The sequence below is a fragment of the Dipodomys merriami genome, unplaced genomic scaffold (assembly GCF_024711535.1).
Source record: "Dipodomys merriami isolate MVZ:Mamm:240054 unplaced genomic scaffold, mDipMer1.0.p SCAF_4, whole genome shotgun sequence".
Classification (NCBI taxonomy): domain Eukaryota; kingdom Metazoa; phylum Chordata; class Mammalia; order Rodentia; family Heteromyidae; genus Dipodomys; species Dipodomys merriami.
Genome location: NW_027205603.1, coordinates 75433997 through 75457603, shown reverse-complemented (window position 1 = coordinate 75457603; position 23607 = coordinate 75433997).

Below are 23607 nucleotides of genomic sequence, written 5' to 3'. Positions count from 1 at the left end.
AGAGTAACTAAAGCGTGTTTTAAATGTATTATGTGGTATCTTTTTTCTTTTGTGATTTTTGTTTCCTATGGTTTAGCCCTTGTTTTTTGATTTTGTTACCCTGGGTATTGTATATAGGTTTATCTGAATTAGGGAAGGGGAACAACAAAATGGTGAGACAAAGGACGAAGGATAAAGGAATGCAACAAAGATACTCACAAGACAATATGTTAGAAATGAACTGTACAATTTGTGGGGGGGGAGTGGGAGAAAAATGAGGGAAGGGGTAACAAGTTTGACAAGAAATGTACTCACTACCTTATGTATGTGAACTGTAACTCCTCTGTTTATCACCTTGACGATGAAATTAAATTTAAAAACAAAGCAAACATACGTTGTTTCATTTGTTCCCTAAAAATGCTTCCTTACTTTCTGGAAATTGGCCTCTGGTTTCTCCTGTTTTTGCCCTTCAGGTGTTCTCCTTATGAAGTCTGTTGACTCCCAGTATCTTTACCAATCTTGAGATTTCCTACACTCTTTTGAACTTAAGGCCGTTATTATATTGATGGGACTTTATTTGAGTGAGTTATTTTAAGTGTTCCTTTGGTCTCTAAGTGTCACAGAGATCTTCAGGACCTTGGCTATCCAGTCAAGAAATGTGAATTAGCCAGTTAATATTTGTTTCATTATATTTTTAAGGTAGTTAACAATTTTAAGCTAGGAAAACGATTTATTTAGCTCTACAAATTTCATACAGATAAATGGCAGTTATAACAAAGGATTGAATTTTAAGTTAATACTGGACTAAAAATCTTAATGTAAAGGTAAGAAAAAATTGTGATTTTTTTTAAACATTTAGTCTGTGGGATAGGACCATTGTTTATTGGACTAATACTTTATTAGCTCCATGTAGTAGGAACTAAAACCAACAGTGTAATTCAAAGCAATATTTGAGAGTTTTTTTAAAATCTAGTTCAGTTTAATGTAGAGCTTTTCTTGTCCTTATTCAGATTAGGTATGCATGCTTAGAGCAAGCACTGACTTGTTTTGAAAATAAAAAGGAGTCTGTGAAAAATAACAGAAAGAAATGGAAAAGGCAGAAAGAAGAGCTTTGGCAAGTAAGAAAAGAATTTAGGAGTAAAACAGGAATGCTTATTGTAATACTAAATTTTAACATGTACTATATATATAATTTGTCTTTTTTTTTGCTCCCTCATAAAATCTTCAGCAAAATCTACATGATTCACAAGCCAATGGACTTGTATCTGCATTTTCAGGGATACAAGAGAATTATATGTATATATTTCATGAGTAATAGTTCAAGATTTATATGGGACAAAACCATAGTACATCCATGTTTATCACAGACTGTAATTAGTGGTAATTAAATGGCATGGTATTCCTTGAAATTTTAAAGAAGAAGCACAATAACAAACAACAGTATCAAATATAATTGTGCAAAACTTAATATTTTATACTATAGAAACACGTAAGACAAAAATAGATGGAGAAAAATTCATATGACAGGGTTAATTAATGTGTAAGTACTCATAAAAATTCATAAGAAAACATCAGACACTAATATGGCAAAAAAGATGAGCAGACAGTTGATAATTAGTAAACAAACATATGGGAAAATGCTCAAACTTACTGGCTATTAAAAATGTAAAATTAAAAAATATTACCCTGGAATATTATTAAATTAGTAAAAATTTAAAGCATTATTTTAACCCCATGTGAATGTAAATGTTTGCACTGTAGTGTATTTATTTTTGCATTAGAAGTTTAAAATGAAAAAATCTGCAAAAAATAATTTTATATTTCAAGAGCCATAAATATGTATATATCTTTAGCCTAGTATTCTTGGAATTCATCCTAAAGAAATAATACAAAATGCAGAAATCCTATATGGAAAGTCAATGGAACAAATTAAAACTATAGATTTTTAAAGGAATTAATTTTAATGGAAGTTCAGATGCTTTAAAATTTTGCCTTCATGCTAGTGCTACTTTATTTTACTTTTAATAAAGAATTATCGCTTTTCAAATCTTACATCCTTATAACAATATCCTTTGGTTTCCTCCTATCAGAAATGTTATTCCATTTTATTATGCATAGTTTGAAAACAGATTAGCTTGAAATGTAATTTGTAAGAGCTTATTGGCTTCAGAATTGTCATAATGTTGCAAAATATTAATTTTACTTCTTGCATGTAAGTAATATGTAGAATTGTTTTGCTTTTAAATTGAAACAAACTTTATTTTCTTAGATCAAGAAATTGGGGCTTACTTTGATTTCCAATATTAACAATTAGAAGAAAATTCTTAATATTAAGAAATGATAACATTTATTAATTGTAGAATATTCAAATATATAAACAGATACATGAAGAAAAAATAAAATTCTAAACCTCTCACTACCCAAATACCTTTTATTAACATGTTGACCTGTAATCATTCTATATCCACAAACAAAAGTGAAATTTGATTTATAAACCTCTTTTGACTTCAGAGTAAGTACATTTATTGCATTTTAATAAGTATTCTAGCTCATCATAATTTTAAATCCTTAATTATATTTAAGTTTTCCTTATTTAATTCAGTATCCAGTGTTTTAAAGGGAAAAGGGTTAAAGAATAAAACCCATGCAGATATTTTAAAAAGAAAGAGGAATAATGATACCAAAAATATCTTCATTAAGAATGCTTTTCACTTAATTCCTCACCAGCGTGCTTTACAGACAATACATCAAATATTTTTGTTTTATTGTGATTTTACCATAGCTTCTAGTTGATATTCTGCCATCAGAGGTGAGCTCACATGTGAAGAATAGGAAAGGAACTTAACTAGGAAGCACTGAGCTCAGGGAATTGAATTTGCATCTAATTCACTAACCACACATGTTTACATGACCTTTAGAAAAAGGAATTAAACCAGTTTTTCGCTAGCTCAAAGAAATCCACTATTGAATCAAGAATCTAAAATATTCCTTACCAGATAGCTGCTATAGCAGAAAATATCTTCAAATATATTACAGTATTAAAATCAGAGTGGTATCAGCCGGAACAGTGGCTGACCCCAGTATGAAATGAGGATGTGAATTGGAGTCCTACGTCTGCTGTTTTGGGACAACTTTACTGAACACCACAATCATTCCTACATCCCCTTCCCCAAGTCAAATAAAATTTAACATTTTTAGGAAGTGGCGCTGTAGCTCAAGTGGTAGAGCGCTCGCCTTGAGCTGAAGAGCTGAGGGACAGCGCCCAGGCCCAGAGTTCAAGCCCCACGACCAAAAAAAAAAAAAAAAAAAAAAAAAAAAAAAAAATTTAACATTTTTATTTCAAAGCATCCAGATTTTTCTTTTCACAGAATTCTGAATCGACATAAGCTAATAACTTTTTAAGATTCTACTTTTATTGCCTTTAATAAACAAATAAAATTATTCAATTATATCATTTCTAAGATTCCATCTAGTGCTCATATTTTGGGGATTTTAGTCCCTATTACCCATTCTTTCAAAAAAGTTATCAACTTGGCACCCATATATTTCAATAGAGCTGCTGGGCTCAGTGGCATTGGAGAATCAGATTCTGAGAGCTGAACCTCATTTTGTTCTTGGGATTGAGTACTAACTCTAAGAAAGTATGACTAAATATTTACCAGATGAAATGAATGAAGGTATGAGTAAACTGCTTTAAATTCATATTTAGGTCAAGGAGAGGTTGGATTATTGTGCCAACACAATATTATTTATTGCTTGGTAGCTTAAAGCTCAGCTACATCAAGTTGGCATATAGTTCTGTTTTCATTACTGGATATTTAACCTTAAGCTTATATATATATATATATATATATATATATATATATATATATATAAGATTTTAACTAGAAAGAACAGGCGGCAAAAAGAGGGAGCCCAAAAGGGGAACAAACCACTCCAACTGTTAGAAATAATTCTAATATTTGTATTTAGTAAAAAATCCTACCTTGATTTCCCTTTTTTTCCTCCTGGACAGAGACTAGGAGGGAAAAATCCAGACCTGTGATTCATGGGAAGGAATGAATCACTAATTTGGAAACAACTCACAAAATAGAAATAATGAACAGACTCCAGGGATTCCGATAAAGAAATGATAATAAAAAATTTACTTGTGGCACAAATGAGCAGACCGTGAATTACAGCAGTAACCATTCAGAAATATCTGAGGTTTTCATCATGGTTTTGTTATGTTGGATTTAACTCATTATCTTTCAGTGGCAATCAATGCTAGCCAAGGCTGCACAAAGGAAGAAGAGTACCTAATAGAAAACAAATCAGATATAAATAGTGGTGGTTGTTTTTTTTTTAAGGAAAGGTCAGTTGATATACACCCAGAAAAAGTAGACTGAGAATGAATAGACAATTCTTTGGATCAAAGCAAATATGCTAAGAAATGCTAAGGAGATGAAATGGAATTTTCTTTCAGTTAACATTTCTCAAAGTATGCAAACTAGCTCACAATAAATATTTCAGCCATTATTTATTAACTACTATATTACAAATAGGATTCTAATTTCTAGGAAAATAATAGTGATAAAACTATGTCCTATTGTTATATATACCTTACTCCCTAAGAAGGAACGGGGAAAAGAGAGGCAATAACAATAATTGTCATATGTTGAATAATGGTAATGAATGAAGAAAAGAAAAGGAGGATAAAGGAGAAAATGACTGAGGTAGAGGATATTTTATATCAAGCTTCACAAAACTTATTTTTGATACGCTGACATTTGAACATAGAATTCAATAAAATGAGAAAGCAAAAACACTGAATGTCTATGAATAGACCATTCTAAGAAGAAAAAAAAAAACAAGCAGGTACAAAGACCTTACAGTTAGTGGAACATTTTTGGCTTATTCAAGGATGTGCAAGATCAGGATAGAGGATATAGAACATACTAGGGAGATAAAAGAGGTCGACAAGTTCACAGAGACAGCAGAGGCCAGATCACAGGGAGCATTTAGGTCAAGATAAGAATTAAGGATTTTGCTCTGAGTGAGATGAAAAGCTATTGAAGGGCTTGAAAAAGAAAAGTGATATTTCTGTCTTAAATCCCCAAAGAATCTTTCTGATTGCTACAGAGAGATGAAATTGTAGAGGAACAAGGGCCAAAATAAGAAAATCAGTTAGAATACTGATGAGTGCATCAGGGAGCTGATGGTAGTTTTGACTAGCGTGATGGAAATAGGGTTGAAAGAAATAGTTTGAATATCCTAATGCTTGAAGGGAAGAGCCATAAAGATTTTGTGATGAACCTGGAGATTGAAGGGAGCAGAAATATAACTATAATTATTACTAAAATGTAAGTGTCATAAAGGAAAATACTCCACCTGTTCAGTTCAATGATGCTCTCCAATAGGTTAAGACTGGACCTGAAATACAGCAGTTCTTAGACACATTAGTTAAGTGTCACACAGAAAAATTTGGGTTTATGATATTTGGGGGCAAGGGGCCATTAACTGAGAGGAAGAACCCTGAGTGGAAACAGGAGTTCGGTTTTGTACAAATTAATTAGAGACACAAATAAGACAATCAAATAGCTGGTTAGATTCACAAGTTGGGAATTGAGAGGATGTCAGATCTAGTGAAATTAATAGCCTGGTATTTCAATCCAAAGACATAGAGGAGAAAACTGATAGTTGAGGGTAGATAGAGTATAAAATTATCCTAAGAAGTGAGGACTGAGATACTCCAAAATTTTGAATTTGGAAAATATGGAAAGTATGGCAAAGAGACTGAAAAAAGAAGGTCTCAGAGCGACAAGACAATAAAAGCCGGAAATGCTAGAATCCAAATAAAGAAAAGATTTCAAGAAAAATCAACTAAGTATGTCCACTTTTGCTGGTGGAGCAATGAAGACATCAGATTAGCATATAGATTTTTCACTAATGACCCTAAGAAGAACTATCTGAATTCTGACAAAAGTTCCGAGTGAGTCCAGTAAAACAGAATGAGAGGGGCTGGGCATAGTGGTGCATATCTATAACCTCAACTAATCAAATGTCTCAACTTCTACCACATTCTGTTTCTGCTAAATATAAACATACTAAAAAAAGACTGTTCTCGGATTGGCTTGGATAAAGAGGTCATGCTCTAAATTAATAAAAACGTTTGTGGTTAAGCAGCTAGTTATGAACTCCATAACATTGCAGTAAACTCTATTGTTAGTTAAGGATATGCAGATCCAATGCCCGAAGAATTCTGGAAGTAAATGTTTGGTTGACAAAAAGAGCATCCATTGTAGAAGATATTAACCAGTATAAGATCAACTAAAGATGGCAAAATGCCACCTCCAAAGAAAACTCGTTTTTTTTTTATTAAGTACCAGATAAGATACTTCAACTTGTAACATAAAATCAGAAGGCAAAATCTAACTTTAAACTCTAATCTTACAAAAATTCCACTACCATTATTGGTAGAATATTTCAAATTCTCCTTGCTTCTATTCCTAAAGTTATTCTTCTTCATTTTAGAGAAGAAAATTCTTAAAATGACAACAAAAGAAATTACACATTTTAAAGCAAAGAGCTGCCATTATGTTCTTGATACTGCACTAGAAAAGAAGTGGGAAGCTGGTAGCTGGCATTCTACTGCACAAGAAGCCCTAACGATAGCAATTGATAGTGGCAGATGTGTATGGGGTGTGTGTGTGTGTGTGTATGTGTGTGTGTGTGTGTGTGTGTGTGTGTGTGTTAATATATATATGTATAAATATATCAATTGTATGGATATTTATATATTCTAAAACATACGCATATACATTAAAATATTGTTTCAAATATAACTGTTTATAAACATTGAAAAATGATTTCACTTCAGGTCTTCCACCTCTCTCTCATAGAACACTTCCAGTCTGTCAAATTTTTTTTAATCTGTTATGTATATGTAGGTCAAGATTTTCCCCATTCAAATATATCACTTTTTCTGTGGAGCATTTGAGAGTATTTATTCATTTTTATTTATTCATTGTATCTTATCTCCTCTCAAAATCAAAAATAGTCTCTGCTCTTCCAAGAATTTGTTTTTGTCTTACTTCAGCTTGAGTTATTATTTGTTCAGATACTTTAATTTTGTGTGTTCCCTGGAGTAAATTAACATTATATCCTACTGGGAAAACTGATTAGAATTTCAAATAGCTTCAAACAAGCTATAGATTACTCTCAGATTAACTGATATATTTACATAGTTGAGCCCTATCATTTGTAAATATGGTCTGCCCATCTTTGCATATATTCAAATCTTTTCCTATCTTATTAATTCTTTTAATTTCTAAATTTGTCTTTATTTCATGCAGTCTTTTATAGTTCTTATTGTTACCTCAAATGAGCTACTCCCCCACAATTTTGTACATAGTGTGCCTTGTTTTAAAACGAAGAGAAATTTAGATGATCTTAGAAGACTCCAATTCCAAGGAAAGCAAGCATCAAGAAGAAAATTGGCCCTTATCTGGCCAAGAGAACTTGAGATCAAGGGATGACCCCTTGACAGTATTTAATGTATTACTCAGTTTGCATTTTCCTCTTATTGCCTATAAAATGACTTACTGGACCAAAACTCCAAGCTTCGATCTACATACGCTGTCATATATTAAGTACTAAAGTGTATAGTGGAAATTTAGTCAAGACAGATTATAGTTTAGTTGCTGAATCTATTGCAGTCTCATTGCTGTAGTTTTGCTGATTTACCAGAGTATGACTGAAAATGTTATCTTTGAGTAATGAAGTGTTACATGACTTGTGTGTTTTCAGAAATAGTTTTTCTCCCACCCAGTTAGATCATTTGGAGTATTCTAGCTAATAGCTGCCAAAGCAGCATCACGTGAGCTATAGTCATTGGACTTCCCATCAGAGGCTTCTATCTATGTTGGTTACCAGTTGACTTTTCCCCCCAAATTATCTTTTTTCTTGGGCAGAAAAATTGCATTGGATTGATTTTCATTTTAATCTTATGAGCCATATTGTCCATTACTTACAGAAAGATTTCTTACTTCCTTTATTCACCATAATAGCAAGGGCATTTTTCTATAGTAACAACTGTCCTGACCATCAGATCTTTAAAGGCTATTGGTAGCATCCTTTCCCTTTTATAACTCACTATCTGTTGTAGTATCTAATACTCCAAAAGCACACAAAGACTATTTGCTAAAGGAATAAAGTAGGCTTTAGCATATAGTTCTTCTATGTGTGTTCAGCATACAAATCAAAATAACACTAAGGTTCTATCTTACTTCAGAATGAAGTAAACAAGAAAACAAACAACAACAAATGATGAGAAAACAGGGGTCAAGGAACTTGCATATACAGCTGGTCAGAATTCAAATTGATGAAACCTCTATGGAAACCATTATGGAAGTCCTAAAATAGAATTACATGATCCTGGTATTCTACTGTGATCATATATGTACAAGAATGTAAATTTTCACACAACAGAGATACCTACACAGCCATATTTATAACACTACTCGCAGGGGTCAAATGATGGAATTAGAGAAGGTGCTCAACAACAGATAAAAGAATAAAGAAGATGTGGTAGATATAAACAATGGAATCTTTCTTGGCTATAAAAATAGTAAGATTATGCCATTTTCAGGAAAATGTACTGGAAATTATTATGTTAAGTAAAACAAACCTAGCTGAGAAAGACAAATATATCATGAACTCTCATATATAGACTCTAGACCTACAAAATAGAAAAACTTGAATAATATTTAATATAAAATGGGGAGACTGTTTAGAGATGAGACTCAGCAGGAATTTGGAGGGTAAAGGAAGTGGTGGAGGGCGAATGTGATCAAATCACTTCATATATATGTATAATGGTAAAATAATGAAACCATTGAAATTATTTAAAAGGAGAGAATAAGAAATTAATGTGAGATATAAATTTGATCAAAATATTCTGTATGAACAGAAATATCACAACAAAATCCTTGTGTACAATCAGTGTACCCTAATAAAAGAGCAAAAGTAAAATATTTCTTTAAAAAATACATGAAATATATTTTTATGTCCAAGAATTGGGACTCAAACTGAGTATGTGACACTGTTGCTATTGGCTAGCTCTACCAACTGAGCCATGTCTCCAAACCCTAAAATACATTTAGCTGCATGGCAAACAATAATTGACATGTATCACGTAGCAGGTTACGTGCTAAGAACAGTCTTCCAAGGAGTTCCATTCTTGTGGGAGCAATTAACAAATTCATAAACACAAGGCTAAGATAATAAATAAATAAATAAATATAAGGCTAAGATAAATTTGTAAAGAAGAAATAGAGCAGGAGTCAGACGCAACTTCAGAGCACCAGGTAAAATGGAGAGGGATGACTGTGGATATGGCTAAGTAGGCAAGATGGAGAAAGATGGCAAAGGATGGGAAGTGATAGAGAAAATTAAGAAAGGTTTTTCATCAGGAGACAGCAATACAGTTGCATGTGGTGACATGGATGAGTAAAGAAATGGACTTGAAGAGTAAATGCTGACTATATCACAGGCTGCAAGAGAGCAAGCAAGTACAGAAAGTCAGAGGCCTTCGTTAAAATACACATCACTGCTGGCCTTGATAAATAAGTGAAATGGTGAGAGAAACAAAAAAAGATATATGTTACAAAGAACATAGGAAGGGAGAGAAAAATGAAAAATAAACAATTGTTTGAAGGAGTCTTCTTATTACAAGTAACAGAAAAATTAACTGAGACTTTCTGTAAAGCCAACATTTTTCCTCCTGACAATATATACTATCAAGGCATGTTTACATGCCACTTAGAATTGACTCATTCAGAGAGAAATAGATAATGCAGGAGGGGAATTGTGTCATTGTGGGAACACAATCCACTAAGATAGAAAATGTCTTTTAATAAGGAAGACGTCAAAAACAGATTAAATGGACAAAATAAATCAGTAGAGAAGATAAGGTATCTCTTGTTTCATTTCATCTCTTTCCTTCTGTGAAGTAGGCAATGGAGTCAATACCTGAGAGTGAATCAAGAATGGGAAATTGGAAACATGAAAAAGGATGAGATAATTGCCTTACGTCGGAAGCATGAAACCAACTAAAAGAAGCGACATTCAGCGAGATTTCTGAAGAATGCAGTAATGGGATCAAGTTAGCCCACTCAGTATAAAGACATGACATTTCTTTTCTCTCTCAGTATTTAGTTGCTCTGGTAAAGAGATGAGAACATGGATAGTATGATTTCACACATAGTTAAGCTTGGACTTTTTCCACACAGATGAGAATTTTAAAGGGGATTTAAGGTTATTAGCAATGAGATGTTACATACCAGATCATAGAATTTGGACTGGATAAAGAGGGGACTCAGAACTTGGGAAGAATGATGAAGAGAATAAGTACTATAGTCCATGGATTAAAACTACTGATGAGATCAAATATGGGCTGTAGGAAGAGGACAAGAGAAAAATGACGTAGTAAGAGTAAAGGCCAAAGGACAGTATGCTAGACCTAGAGATTTTGGGTTTGCTTCAGTTACTGGTGTTAGCAACAGGGCAGGGCAACTTGAGTGGGTGGTTGAGATCATAATGCTGAAAAGTCACCAATTAAAATGGCCAGTGAGGTGTTTGGGTTACAGAATGGGAATATTCAAGTCACTAATTTATATTAATGCTGGCAAAGCACTGGAGAATCTGAGAATCTGGGAGCTAGATACAATGAATGAGAATGTCACAACCAGAAAATTTAGTGGCACATATTTTAAAATGTTCTGATGGAAGAAGGAAGCTTTGGGGAACCATAAGTTAAAAGACACCATTGAACATCAGGCCAAAGGAAATAACAAGTGGTAGAAAAATCATATTCCATTTAAGTGGGACGTGGGGAATATGGTTTCTATAGTACACAGCCACGTTTTAGTTAATGTAAAAGAACGGAGTATTTATAAACTGAGCAGATATTAATGTGGTTTGTTGATGAGGACCTATGAGGTTTCAAGGAGAGCTATGTAGTACTAGTAGTAGTAGTAGTAGTAGTAGTACTAGTAGTAGTAGTAGTAGTACTAGTAGTAGTAGTAGTAGTAGTAAAAGAAAAGAGTCCTTGTACACAAGTGCAGAGAAGTATGGGAAGAGATTATTTAAATTAAAAATATTCTCATAAATTAAGTTTGGGTTATTTCAATTTTATTTAATTACTATAACTGCAAATATCATGTAATATCTTAAGTGACCATTTTTACATAAATATTCATGATTATACTTTTGAAATTCAAATACCAAAGTAGATTATTAAGTTGAAATGAATACCCTTCATTATTCCAACCCTTCGTGTAATATGCTCCCTCAAAATTAAGATGGTAAACATTTTCTTATACATTATTCCCCAACTAGTAAATCTTGAATGACAAATATAATGTTATATTATATTGGCTTTTTAAAAATTGAATAAGATTCTGGATATCTTTTTTCAGCATTATTTGTACATCTCTCTAACTTATACTTCTAAAAGTCTGCACAATTTTTCCCCTATGATATAAAACCTATGAAAGTTTACATCTAATCTTTTGGTGATAGTTTTCCATTGTGACTTAGAAGTATCAGGGCTAATCCTGATTAGGTGTCTTGGAATTATATATGTTCTCAATGAGCCAACTCAGAACAAATACATGAGTGACCAGAATAGAAGTTTGCCTTTCAGCAAGCATCTAACCTGTGTCAGTAATTTGTCAATTTTCCCCACCAGTGCCACATATTAAACAAGCAGAAGGTCAGTGCCTTGACCAGGGGCAGTGGCACTGTCATTCTGAAGGAAGCATTTACACTGATATTAATGAAACTATTATTTTACTGAATTACTTAAGGCTAGAATGATGATTGTCTGTGAACTGTGATCACTCATCGGTCTTTTCATGCCCTAGGAATCATATTCTATTATCCTTTCCTTGCAGATAACTTCTATGTCTCATTATCTAAATTTATGTACTTATGTAAATATTCATTGCAGTGAAAAGCAATAACAAAAATGGAAACAGGCATTTTGAGGTGAAAGCTCAGCATCTGGCACATTCTCAAACCAACATTTCAACAAATTAGTTTTTACACAGGCACTTCTCCATTTATAAAATAGATGCTCTCCTGATAAACCGATTTCTAAGTAGAACCTCTTTCCTCATGAAATTTATCACAAAATGGCAAATAAATTACCTCATGAAATCTATACAACCACTAATGTTTTTTAAGAAATTACAAAAACAAAACACTGAATTTTGGAGTACTAGTGTAAACTACTTTGCTAAGATTTGCGTAGATCAGCTATTTTTCCATGTTTAGATATCTCTGTTGCTTTACTTTAGGGTATTTTTTTGTCATACCATAGGATTTTTTATTTGAACTAGAAATTCAAGTTTAATATCTAAGCCTTGACTTTTCTCCATCATAACAGAAATTTTATTTTGTCTGCCCAGTATTTAGTTAGAATATTTTTTAAAGGTTCTTCTATCTCCTTTGTACTCTGCCCAGGTTCACAGTTGGTGACTTTAAGTATGCCCAAAATGCCTCAATGTTACCACACAAGTCCTTGCTCTTGACAATTAGTACTCCAGTTCTCCTAACTACATTGTTTGAGATAAAAGGAATTGTATAATTAATTCAATAATTCAGTTCAGTTAAATCTGTGAAATCTCCTGGGACCAAGTCTTTCTTTCTGCTTTGCCTTGTAGTTGTGAGGTATGAGGGGCAATGGCTTGAAAATCCCATGCAAACATTAAATAAAAGAAAAGTGAGCAGAAAACAGCAAGCTAGGCAACAGCATTATAAAACTGTATGTCCCTTGAAGATCATATCTGTCATTTTGTTGTTGTTGTTGGGTTAGCCTATAAAATCCCTTATATCCTCATTACCATGGTTATCATTATCGTTCATCATTTTTTAAAACATTTTTGAGCCACCCAAGTAAGGCTTTCTTGTAACTGAAGCAGCCATGGTTGTTGGAAGAGCATGTGGGAAAATTCACTCTCTCAGCACACACCCACAGCCGTGGTAGAAAGAAGAAACACAGAGAGGCCAACTGCAACCAGGTTTGCTGAGGCTCAGAGGCCATAGAAAGTATTTGGGGTTGCATGGTTGATTTGCGGTTGTATTGGTATTATAGGAATTTGTTGAAAAGTTGGGAATTGTGCAGAGATATTAGTGAGATCGAAGGGACTGAGGAGAGATGCGTGTGGCTGCAGGGATATAAGGTAGGGGACACTAAATAATCCAAGTGACAGATGATTAAGTTGTGAGTCACTGGATGCAGAAGAGACAAGAGAAGTTTAAGGATTTGAAGTACTTTGTAGAATGACTTATAGGCCATAAATCATTGGTATCTCTAGCGTTAGCATCGGGCCAATTATTTGAGCAAACAGTACAATTGTTAATGCCAATTCAGTATGCTTCCTTAAAGCTTGGAAGGTTTTTTCCTTCCTTCAGTTCAGTTTATATGAGACCCTGGATGTAACACTTGAATATGATGACTCATTCTATCTTTGTCCCCCTCTGATTATCATACATCTGCTCCTTCCCTCACCTTCCCCTTCTCTAAAATAATTCAATAAAGAAAATCGTCAACAGGGAAATTTGCTCTCCTTTTCCTAATAGTCAGACTTTCTCCTTTGTTAATTACTGCAATGAGTCTCATTTGCAGCCTTGGGTTTAAAGTGATGAGTTAATGCAGCTGTCTGGATGACACGAAGGCAGACATAAAAGTTATCGCTCTGGGTGCTGCTTCGGGCAGCCCTCTTTCATTTTTCTTTGCTGTCTCCTTATCTGTCGGAAAAGGGGGAAAATATCTTTGCTGTTCGCTGATCTCTTGCACTGTCATACACAACTAACCAAGGAATAATATTTTTCTAGGTAATGTACTTTCATGTTTGATTTGATGGAATTTCATGAAGTCTTGACATGGTTTTGATGTTGTCTTTAAAGATCCGGTGGCTTTTGCATTTACTTAGCTCTGCCTTCCAAAACCACATTCTTTCAACCCCCTGAAAAAGCTCTGCAATAGCATTTATCACTTTACTCCTCTTAGGCCCATAGAGACCAACAGAGGAAGCGTGAGCTGTTTGGTAAATTAGAAAGACTAGAAATGTACAAAAAATAACTGCCTTACTGTACAAGAAAAAAGATATGTTCCTGAAAAGTCAATCCATTTTAAAACAAACCCAATACTATTTTGAAAATTCAGGGAAGTGGACTGTTTAAAGGAACTCTGCAGCTAATCTTTTGTGTGTCTGAAACTGTTTTCTTTTGTAATGCAAATATGCCAACTGAATTTATCTGCTTTTTTATCTAAGAGATTTGTGTTTGGTTTTGGGGAATGGCACATTCAGATGATAACATTTTAATGACCATTAATTATAATGACAAGAATCTTTCTCAATCAGACACACAAAACTTAGTGCTTAGGTGGAATGTTTAACTTTCAGAAATATGGAATGCCTCATATGTCTTTTTCCTAAAAGGACAGTTAGGCATTAAGCTTTCCCAGTAACTGAAGACACTAGTAAAATCTCTAAGAAACCAATGAGTATGGTCTTACATGACTACTGTCAATTTTTTTTTAATTCTGTATTCTCTTCATTAATACATTAGTACCCCTAACAAACAACCCAATGTTTAAATTTAGACTTATGTGTGTTCTTTTTGTTCTTGTTAAAAATGTCTTATATTTTGAGAGCATGAATTCATACTTTTTGCAACATATCCTTGTGAATATATTCATAATCAAGGTAGGTTGCCCCTGTTTAGATAGCAAGTATATAGAGGGAGAGGGGAAGAGAGAGAGACAGACAGACAGACAGACAGACAGACAGAGAGACAGAGAGAGACAGAGATGAGAGAGACAGCAAAAGAGACAGAGAGACAGAGAGACAGAGACAGAAAGAAATAGAGAGAAAGGGGGAGAGACAGAGAGAGAAGACTGGGGGGAGGGAATATCTTACATAGTCATCTTGCAAGGATATATTTGTCATAGAAAGTTCTGAGGGAGAAATCCAAAACAAGGGGCTGATGGCTCCTAAAAGTCCACGAGTATGCTTAGATTTTGCAATATAACAAGTTCCTGTGAAGAAAGAGGAAATAAAAAGAAAGAAGTAGAACCAGGGAACACAATGGGCATCCTTAAATTTGTAGTCACAGATATTTTAAAAGGAATATGTTGGGGAAAATGAAACAGGAAATATTAGTGGAGGCCTAGAGAAGAGCCTGGGAGCATGTGGCTGGTGGAATAAAATTTTCAAGGCTTACATAATGGTATGAAGTGAGGCTGAAGGTTCTCAGGATTAAAATATGAAGAGGTACATTTGAACTCAGGATGTCAAGCTGGCAGGGGAGTGCTCTCTACCCTTCATATCTCTACTCCTTTGCATTTTATTTTTTTAGATAGGGTCTTGCTAACTTTGTCTGTGCTGTTCTTAAACTTCTCATCTCCCAGCCTCCATTCTTTAGCTAGCTGAGATTACAGACATGCCCGACTCACATAGCTACGGGATTGATTCTTTTAGCTCTTCTAATAATCTTTTCCTATAAGAGTGTTGTTAGGCTCTTAGGCTAGAACTAGTGGTATGAAGAAGCTGAACAGACAGTAAAATCCTGGTAGTGTACATCTAAAGGGTCCACTGATGATGGGTTTCTAAGTATCCTTATTCTGATTCATCCTCATCTTGTGATAGTTGAGCAATTTCTTTCTCTTAGATGCCTAAAAAAGCAATTCTATTCCTTTCACTTAGTGTTTCTAAACCTCTCTGTGGGCTGGGAAGGTGGCTCAGTGGTAGAGCACTTGCCTTGCATGCATGAGGCCCTGAGTTCAATTCCTCAGCATCACATAAGCAAAAAGAAAAAAGCCAGAAGTGGCACTGTGGCTCAAGTGGTAGAGTGCTAGCCTTGAGCTGAAGAGCTGAGGGACAGCGCCCAGACCCAGAGTTCAGTCCCCAGGACCGGATCCTCCTCCCTGCCCCCCCACACACAAAAAAAACCCTCTTTTTTTCTTTGTTCTTTTTTCCCCATTGAAAATGATGGAAATTGAACTTTCATCAGTTAGAATTTTAAACTGTAACATATCTGTCTTGAAGTTGTTTTAAACATATTAGTAATATTTTATACCCCCTGACTTCATGGATGTAACTCAGCAATGCCAGGTATCTACAAAAGGTCTCTGCTATTTATTTTTTAAATTTTGCTTTTGTTGTTCTTATAAAGTTGATGTCGAGAGAAGTTACACTTACAAGTCAGGTAATGAGTACTTTTTTTTTGACAATGTTACCCTTTCCCAACACTCTGCAACAGTTTCTGCCCTATTTTGATTATAACAGTAATCAACTAATCAAATAATCCTAATATGACAACGTCTTAACTTTTCTTGTACTCCTTTACAATAGTCTTTAAAAGCTTAAATAACCATTCAGTGTATTGTTTTCAGCAGACACTTGTAGTAGAATCAATAGGCCCTGACATACAAAATTAAAAATAAATAGAACAAAAAAAAAATCTTTCTTCAACAAATTATAAAGCTATGAGGCTGGGAAGGTGGCTCATTGGTAGAGTGCTTGCCTTGCATGCCTGAGGCCCTGGGTTCGATTCCTCAGCAACACATAAGCAAAAAGAAAAAAACGGAAGTGGCACTGTGGCTCAAGTGGTAAAGTGCTAGCCTTGAGCTGAAGAGCTGAGGGACAGTGCCCAGGCCCAGAGTTAGTCCCCATGACCGGATCACCCCCTCCCCCCCAAAAAAGAAAGAAAAAAAGAAATTATAGAGCTAGGAAACAAAAGAAAGCAAGACAAGCAAACAGAAACCTTGGAGACAGTACAATGAATAACCACTATGCTAGCTATAAAAGCAAAGTGAGGATGTCCTCATAAAGCAGACATCATTTACAGACTTGAGAAATCTACAATATATATGATTACAGGAAGAGCTGCAATGATGTTCTGCTGTTAAGTGCACGTTTCATTCCAATTTACAGCCTTAAATAAACAAACTGGAAAGAGCACGAGAAAATTTATCTGGTCAACCTGCTGTTGAAAATAGCTCCATCCTTATTCTTATTTTCATTAGTCCCTTCCATCCTCCAGGTGGGATTCTTCTTAGACATTGTGACTCTCAATGACTTAGTAGATATAATCAGCAATATCTGTTTTTGTCTCGAAAGGGATCATTTTGAAATGTGAATTCAGTAATTAAATAATGGATTGGGAAGATTGTAAGGCTCATATTCATGTTCAATGAAGGAAAAATGTTATAATCTGGAGCAAGTTAGGGCTAGGTGTTAGTGCATTTATTTTCTGATTATTATACTTATATGAATGCTTTAAATGACTTTGAACTTTAATGAGCAGAACAAAGCAAATACTCAGTGTTGTGAAAGCGGGTGATTCTTTATTAGACGTGGTTAAATAGTTTGAAGTGTGATTATCCTAGGGAAATTTATCAATAAAGTGATTTTTGTAGATGTAGATAGAGTCAACCACTCTGATTTTGTGAGTCAGATTAGAATATTGGAATATATGCAACCATAAAAGAAAGATCATTTTCATGTGACTGGTCTGTTTCAGGAATCTCAAAACTGATGAAATTTAATTGAACTAAAATATATAATTTATATTTAAAATGTCATTCTGGGAGGGAAAGAAGTCTCACTTATTCATTACAAAAAGGGATCTCCCTGACATTGAGAACATGGTTGCTAAAACACTAGGTGAACATTTTTAAGTCATATCAGATAAAAAACACGATGCATAAGGCCTATCATTATTCTTCACTGTTTCTTTCTTTCACTCCATCCTGTCCCCCAGTGCATTTCTTCTACTTTTGTCTATACTGCATACATTATCAGATATATTTCTTCATCAATTCTTCATTAAGTGAACTTCCTCTGATGCTAGACTTTTCAGCTGCCAATAATTTTATATATAGTGAAGACTTATTCCAAAATAACCCACTGCCTGATTTGTGAAAGCCCTGATACCATGATCTTTCTAGAGTCAACACTCAGATTTACTGGTTATATAAATGAAATGGCCTTCCCTCAGTGAGGTCAAAGGGCAGCCCAGTGCCCCTCCTCCACAGAATGCTGTGATGGTAACTCACACCTCCCTCAGAGGGAAAACCACTCAAAAGCAAATAATCTGCTACCTCCCTCAGACATCTGACACAAATGTACAAAGTCCCTCAGTCCTGGAGGCTGTTTTGTCAGCCTCCACCTTTCAAGTACATAGCATAACAATTTGAAAGAGCCATCTGACAAGGGCATAGACATGCCTCAACATTCACTTGGCTATATTTCAAAGAAACAATGCTGGCCATCTGAGAAGCTCTGCTTCATCGTCTACAGAGAAGACAAATCTTCTGAACAAGAAAAATATATCTAGACTGGAAATCATCACAGCTAGCATATTTGTATATCACCAAGTTTACCAAACATTAATGAGCTTTGCTCTTCTAATATGTGACTTTTTTTTTTAACCTGGTTTTCCTCATAGTTCTGGTTGGACCATCTACTTTAAAAGCATTTGATGATGTATCATTAAGCAACTTATTATTCTGGATAATTTGAGAAAGATCTATTCTTAACAGACAGATTGGTATAGATTTTCTTACATTGAAACACATAGTTTTGTAGTTTTTAAATCATTGTATTTTTTAAAATACATTGAGAGCTTTTCAGTGTGTTCCCATACGCATAACTGCCTAGAAACTGTTCCAGGGTCTAGAAGCTGATTTCATTTGGGCAATGATAAGGGTCAAAACTGGTGCTTTGTGCTGGCTAGGGAAGTATTCTACCGTTGAGCTACGTCCTCAGTCTCATTGGGACTTTCCTAAATTTTGGAAGTACTTGGATATAAACCGAGGGCATTATGCTTTCTAGGCTTGAGCAATATGTTGAATCATGCTTCTAGTCCTGGTTTATCCGGGTTATTTTTAGGATAAAAGCATCTCTTCTGCCTGTGTGTTACTGCACCCTGATCCACTCATTTTGAGCTTCTGCTTATCTGGGACTAGACAAGCACAAGTTACTACATCGACCTTCCCTTGTGTGGAGATGGAGTCTCAATGGACTTTTCTTTTGGAATTCCCTTGGTTCCACAGTTCTCCCAATCTCAGCGTCCCACACAGCTTTGCATAGCAGATGTGTGTTCCTGCACCCCCGAAAGGGGAGAGGGGGGTGGGGGTCCTCATGAATTTTTCTGCCCATGATGGATTCCAATCATGATCCTCCCATCCTCAGCCTCTCAAGTAGCTAAGATTACAGGATTCAGCCACCAGTGCCAGGCTGAGGTTGGAATTTAAAAAAATTATATATTTTATTAGTGCGTCAATAGCACTTTTCCATATTTTGAGAGTATTTTAAAAAGTCCTATAATAAAGAGAGTTTTTGCTATAACTTTTACTTCTTTTACCAGTCTAAAAATGGAATTTCTTCCTCTCCCCCAGCAACCCACAGTCCCAAAATATGAAAGGAAGAAAAACAGTAAGTCTAGGAACTGAAAGATTTGGGCAAGAGCAAGTTTTAACCACATTTCCTCATTGATTCTGTCTTTATGTTCTGTCTATCGACAGAGCCATGATCCTCTTTGTTCTATGTTTAGCACAGTGCTTTTCTAGAAAGGAGAGTGATTGTTGAAATTGTTGAAATTTTTTTTGACAAATTTTCTATTGCTCATCGGTAGCTAGATAACATATTTGTGTGTGTGATTATCTACATTGATTCGGGAATATGTTTTCTTTGCACCAAAATTTTCAGAGGCTTTGTATGCACTTACTTCATGGGGTTTTGTCATTTTGAAAAATCTAGCATAAGAACAAAAGGAGATCAAAATATGATCCAAATGCCGGAAGGCTTCGTGCGAAGGTAACAGTTCCAAGAAAATTTGATGGAAGAGTGAAGGGTAACAATGAAGGTGAGGAAAAAAGCATTCTAGGAAGTAGGATAAGCACTCAAAAGCCAGGATATATAGAAAAGCAAATGCATTCAAGCACATAGAAGTGGCTCCAGATGTCCAGGGGAGTCCATAGTGGAAAATAGCAGTAGATTAAAACAGAACAATAAGCTTTTTGGTTATTTCTACTACATAGCTTATTGTAAAAAAATCAAATAAATGATAAAAAGACACTCTAATCAATTTATCTACTTCCTGTCATAAGTTAGACTCTAGCAAACTGTGTAACTAGACTTGGGTCCTCAAACTGCACATGCATCAGAAATATCTGGGAAACTTTTATGTTGAATGTAGTTGTACAAAGGGGTTTCAATTCAACCAATCAGTTGATAAGTAAAATGCATCTTTATCAATATGGGAAAAATTTTAAATACAAATTTCAGTCAGGTGTGGGTAGGTCACACTTGTAATCTTAACTACTCAAGAGGCTGAGATCTGAGGAAAATCGTTCAAAGCCAGTTCAGGGAGAAAAATCTGTAAGACTCATCTCCAATTGACCAGTAAAATGCCAGAAATGGAGGTATGGATCAAATGGTAGAGTACCAGACACGAGCAAAAGAGGCCATAAATTCCCAGTACCACCACACACACTAAAATAAAAAACCCCACAAATAATACATAATAATAATACAAATAATACATAATAATATAAATTTCATGGAGTTCAATTATGGCTAGGTAAACTAACTATTCAAATGGAAATACATCATAGATCATAGATATGTGTCTAAAGAAAGAATATGTCCATACATTCTACCTGTGTTTTTACATCAATTTTAGACCTTTCTATAGCATCCAACTATAGCTACATCTCTCCCATCTTCTGAGATGTAACAAATAATCTAATAAGCAAATATGCTCTAATACATTAGGAAGATATAAAGTCGTGCTGAATATGTATTTTATTTATAGACTCATCCTGGAAGCATTGTCTTTACCTTTGTTTTCTCACTGGAAAAAGTGACTAACACTATAAACATTGGGTGGAATTCAAAGGGTGATGTTCTGATACTTACTGGAATAGCTATCTGGAAACAGGTGAGGTGCTTGAATCATCCCTCAAGTCTCTCCATTTAAGACTCTGCTTGCTATACTTGTTCATAAGACAGCACTCATTCCTTTGCATTTTAACCCTGCCCCACCGTAGGGTAGCAGGTGAAGAAACCAGCAGTTTTAGAGACAATTACACAGAATGCCTTTTTCTGTTCATTCTGCACTTGTATTACTTTGATTGCTTCTATGCATGACTGGAAATATATCTTCTAGGACTCATTGGATGTCTCTTTAGAGTCTATCTTAAAGACCATGAGTACTCAGAAAATGTATGGTGTCTGATAAATAACAAAAATTCAAAAAATTCTTTGAAGTGAGATTCTTCAATAACTAGATTTGTATCTATTTGTTGGACTGAATGTTTTATTCCATTTAATATCAGTAAGGACAGGATTCATATCTTACCCAATTTTATAATTTTAGGGTATATGGTGGTTTTTTGATTAGTGATTCTATAATTGTAAGTTTAATCAGTCAGTTTAGAACACCAGAAAAAATGTGATATACAGTTTATGAACACAAAAGACTTTCATTCATGGGAAGTATTACTCAATTTGTTTTATTTGTTAACAAATAATGGAAGTATAAGTATAAGATTTTTGCTATTCTTAGTACTCCACTCAAGTATTAGTCAATTTCCTATGAATTCACTCTTTTTGCTGTTCAGCATGCACAGATAAGTAAACATATACAGGATGGAGTACTAAGAATAAGAAAATCAAATTTGAAGCTAAGACTCAATATTTTGAATGCAGCAAATTATATAATATGCACTTGACCATTCCTCCCATTGAACTTCCCTTTCTTTCATTTTAGGTAGGTTTATGACTTACTAGCCAATGCAAAGCATGGAAATGATTTCCAAGGTTAGGATCAGAGTAGACTTTCTGAATTCTATTAAGGTGTCAGGCTGAACATGCTTGTACAGAATGGTTGTTCTCTTATATGGAAGCCATGTAAGATGCCCTGAGAAACTCAAGATGTTTTGACAGCCCCAACAGAGCTGCCATCACTCATCACTGCACTAAATTTGGGTGGAATGGATAAGCTATCGTGAACCTAGCCAAGTCCCACCTACAGATGACTGAAGCTCCAGCCAATATCCAACTAGAAACATGGGAGAGACACTATAGGACTTGCCCCGGCGCTCCTAGAGAAACCTCTGAATTATGGTGCATACTATTTAATTGTTGCTTTAAGGTTGGAACTTAAAATAGTAGTATGTTATACATAGTAGATAACTGGAATGGAATTTGTGATCAGAAACAGGGAGCTGTAACAATAACACAACATATAAAATAACATAATAACATGTGGGACTGGTTTGGGAAGCAGGTAATAAGTTACAGCAGGTAATGCTGAGCTGGATGGATGGACTTAGATGGTGGAAGGAAAGGTATATTTTGTGATTTAATAGCAGAAACTTTAGTGAACATGTATATCCAGACACACACACACACATACACATGAACACAAACATAACACACACACAGCACACACAAACACACAAATGCTGAACTACATGAAGTAAGCAACATTAAAGAGATCTTCAGTTAAACTTATATATATATATATATATATATATATATATATATATATATATATAAAACAAAGGGTACTGAAATAAAAAACAGAGTGATAACAACGGTATTTTCACAATAAAAAAACAGTCAAAAAATCAGTGACAACAGGAGGTAAGCAAAAGGGGGAATAATAAAAGATAAAAGAAAGAACTGTATACAGTATACTAAAGCAAAACAAAACAAACAAAAATAACCCTCTTGTTTCTATATCTTCTAGTTAATTTCAATTAGCATTACTTTATAAGGTCATATGTACATAGCTATTGAGATATTGTGATCTTCTGCTAGAACCATCCTAGACATATACTAATTATTACAAATGAGGGTAACCATGCAGCCTGTTTCTTTGGGTCTGGCTTACTTCACTTAATATGATTTTTTCCAAGTCTTTCCATTTCCTTACAAATGGGGTGATGTCATTCTGATGGAAGCATAGAATTCCATTGTGTATATATACCACATTTTCTTGATCCATTCATCCACTGAGGGGCATCTGAGTTGATTCCATTATCTTTGCTTGTTCAACAAGAATTGTACTCATTTCCTTACTTATGTAACTGTAACTCAGCGGGTGGGGGGAGGATTGGGTGGAGGGGCAGGGGGAGGCTGGGAAGGGATGTGAAGGGTAAACAAAGGAGGAGGCTGCAATGCTTGATAAGAAATGTACTCATTATCTTGCCCATGTAATTGTAACCCCTCTGTACAGTATGTTCATAATAAAAAATAAAAAATGAATAAATAAAATAGAAAATAGAAAAATAGAGATCTCCAGGTAAAATATTGAATGTACCAAATGATTTCTTTCTTTTTTTCTTTCCTTCCTTCCTACCATCCTTCTTTCCTTCCTTCCTTGCCTCCTTTTTCTCTTTCTTTCGTCTTATTTTCCAATAACTGCACATGAATTCAGGGCCTTGTGATCTTACACTGCTTGCTTCCTCATGGATAGTACTCTACTATCTGAACCATACATTTAGCCTAGCATTTCACTGGTTAATTGCATGAGTCTTAAAGACATCATCCTGTAGTCTCAAAC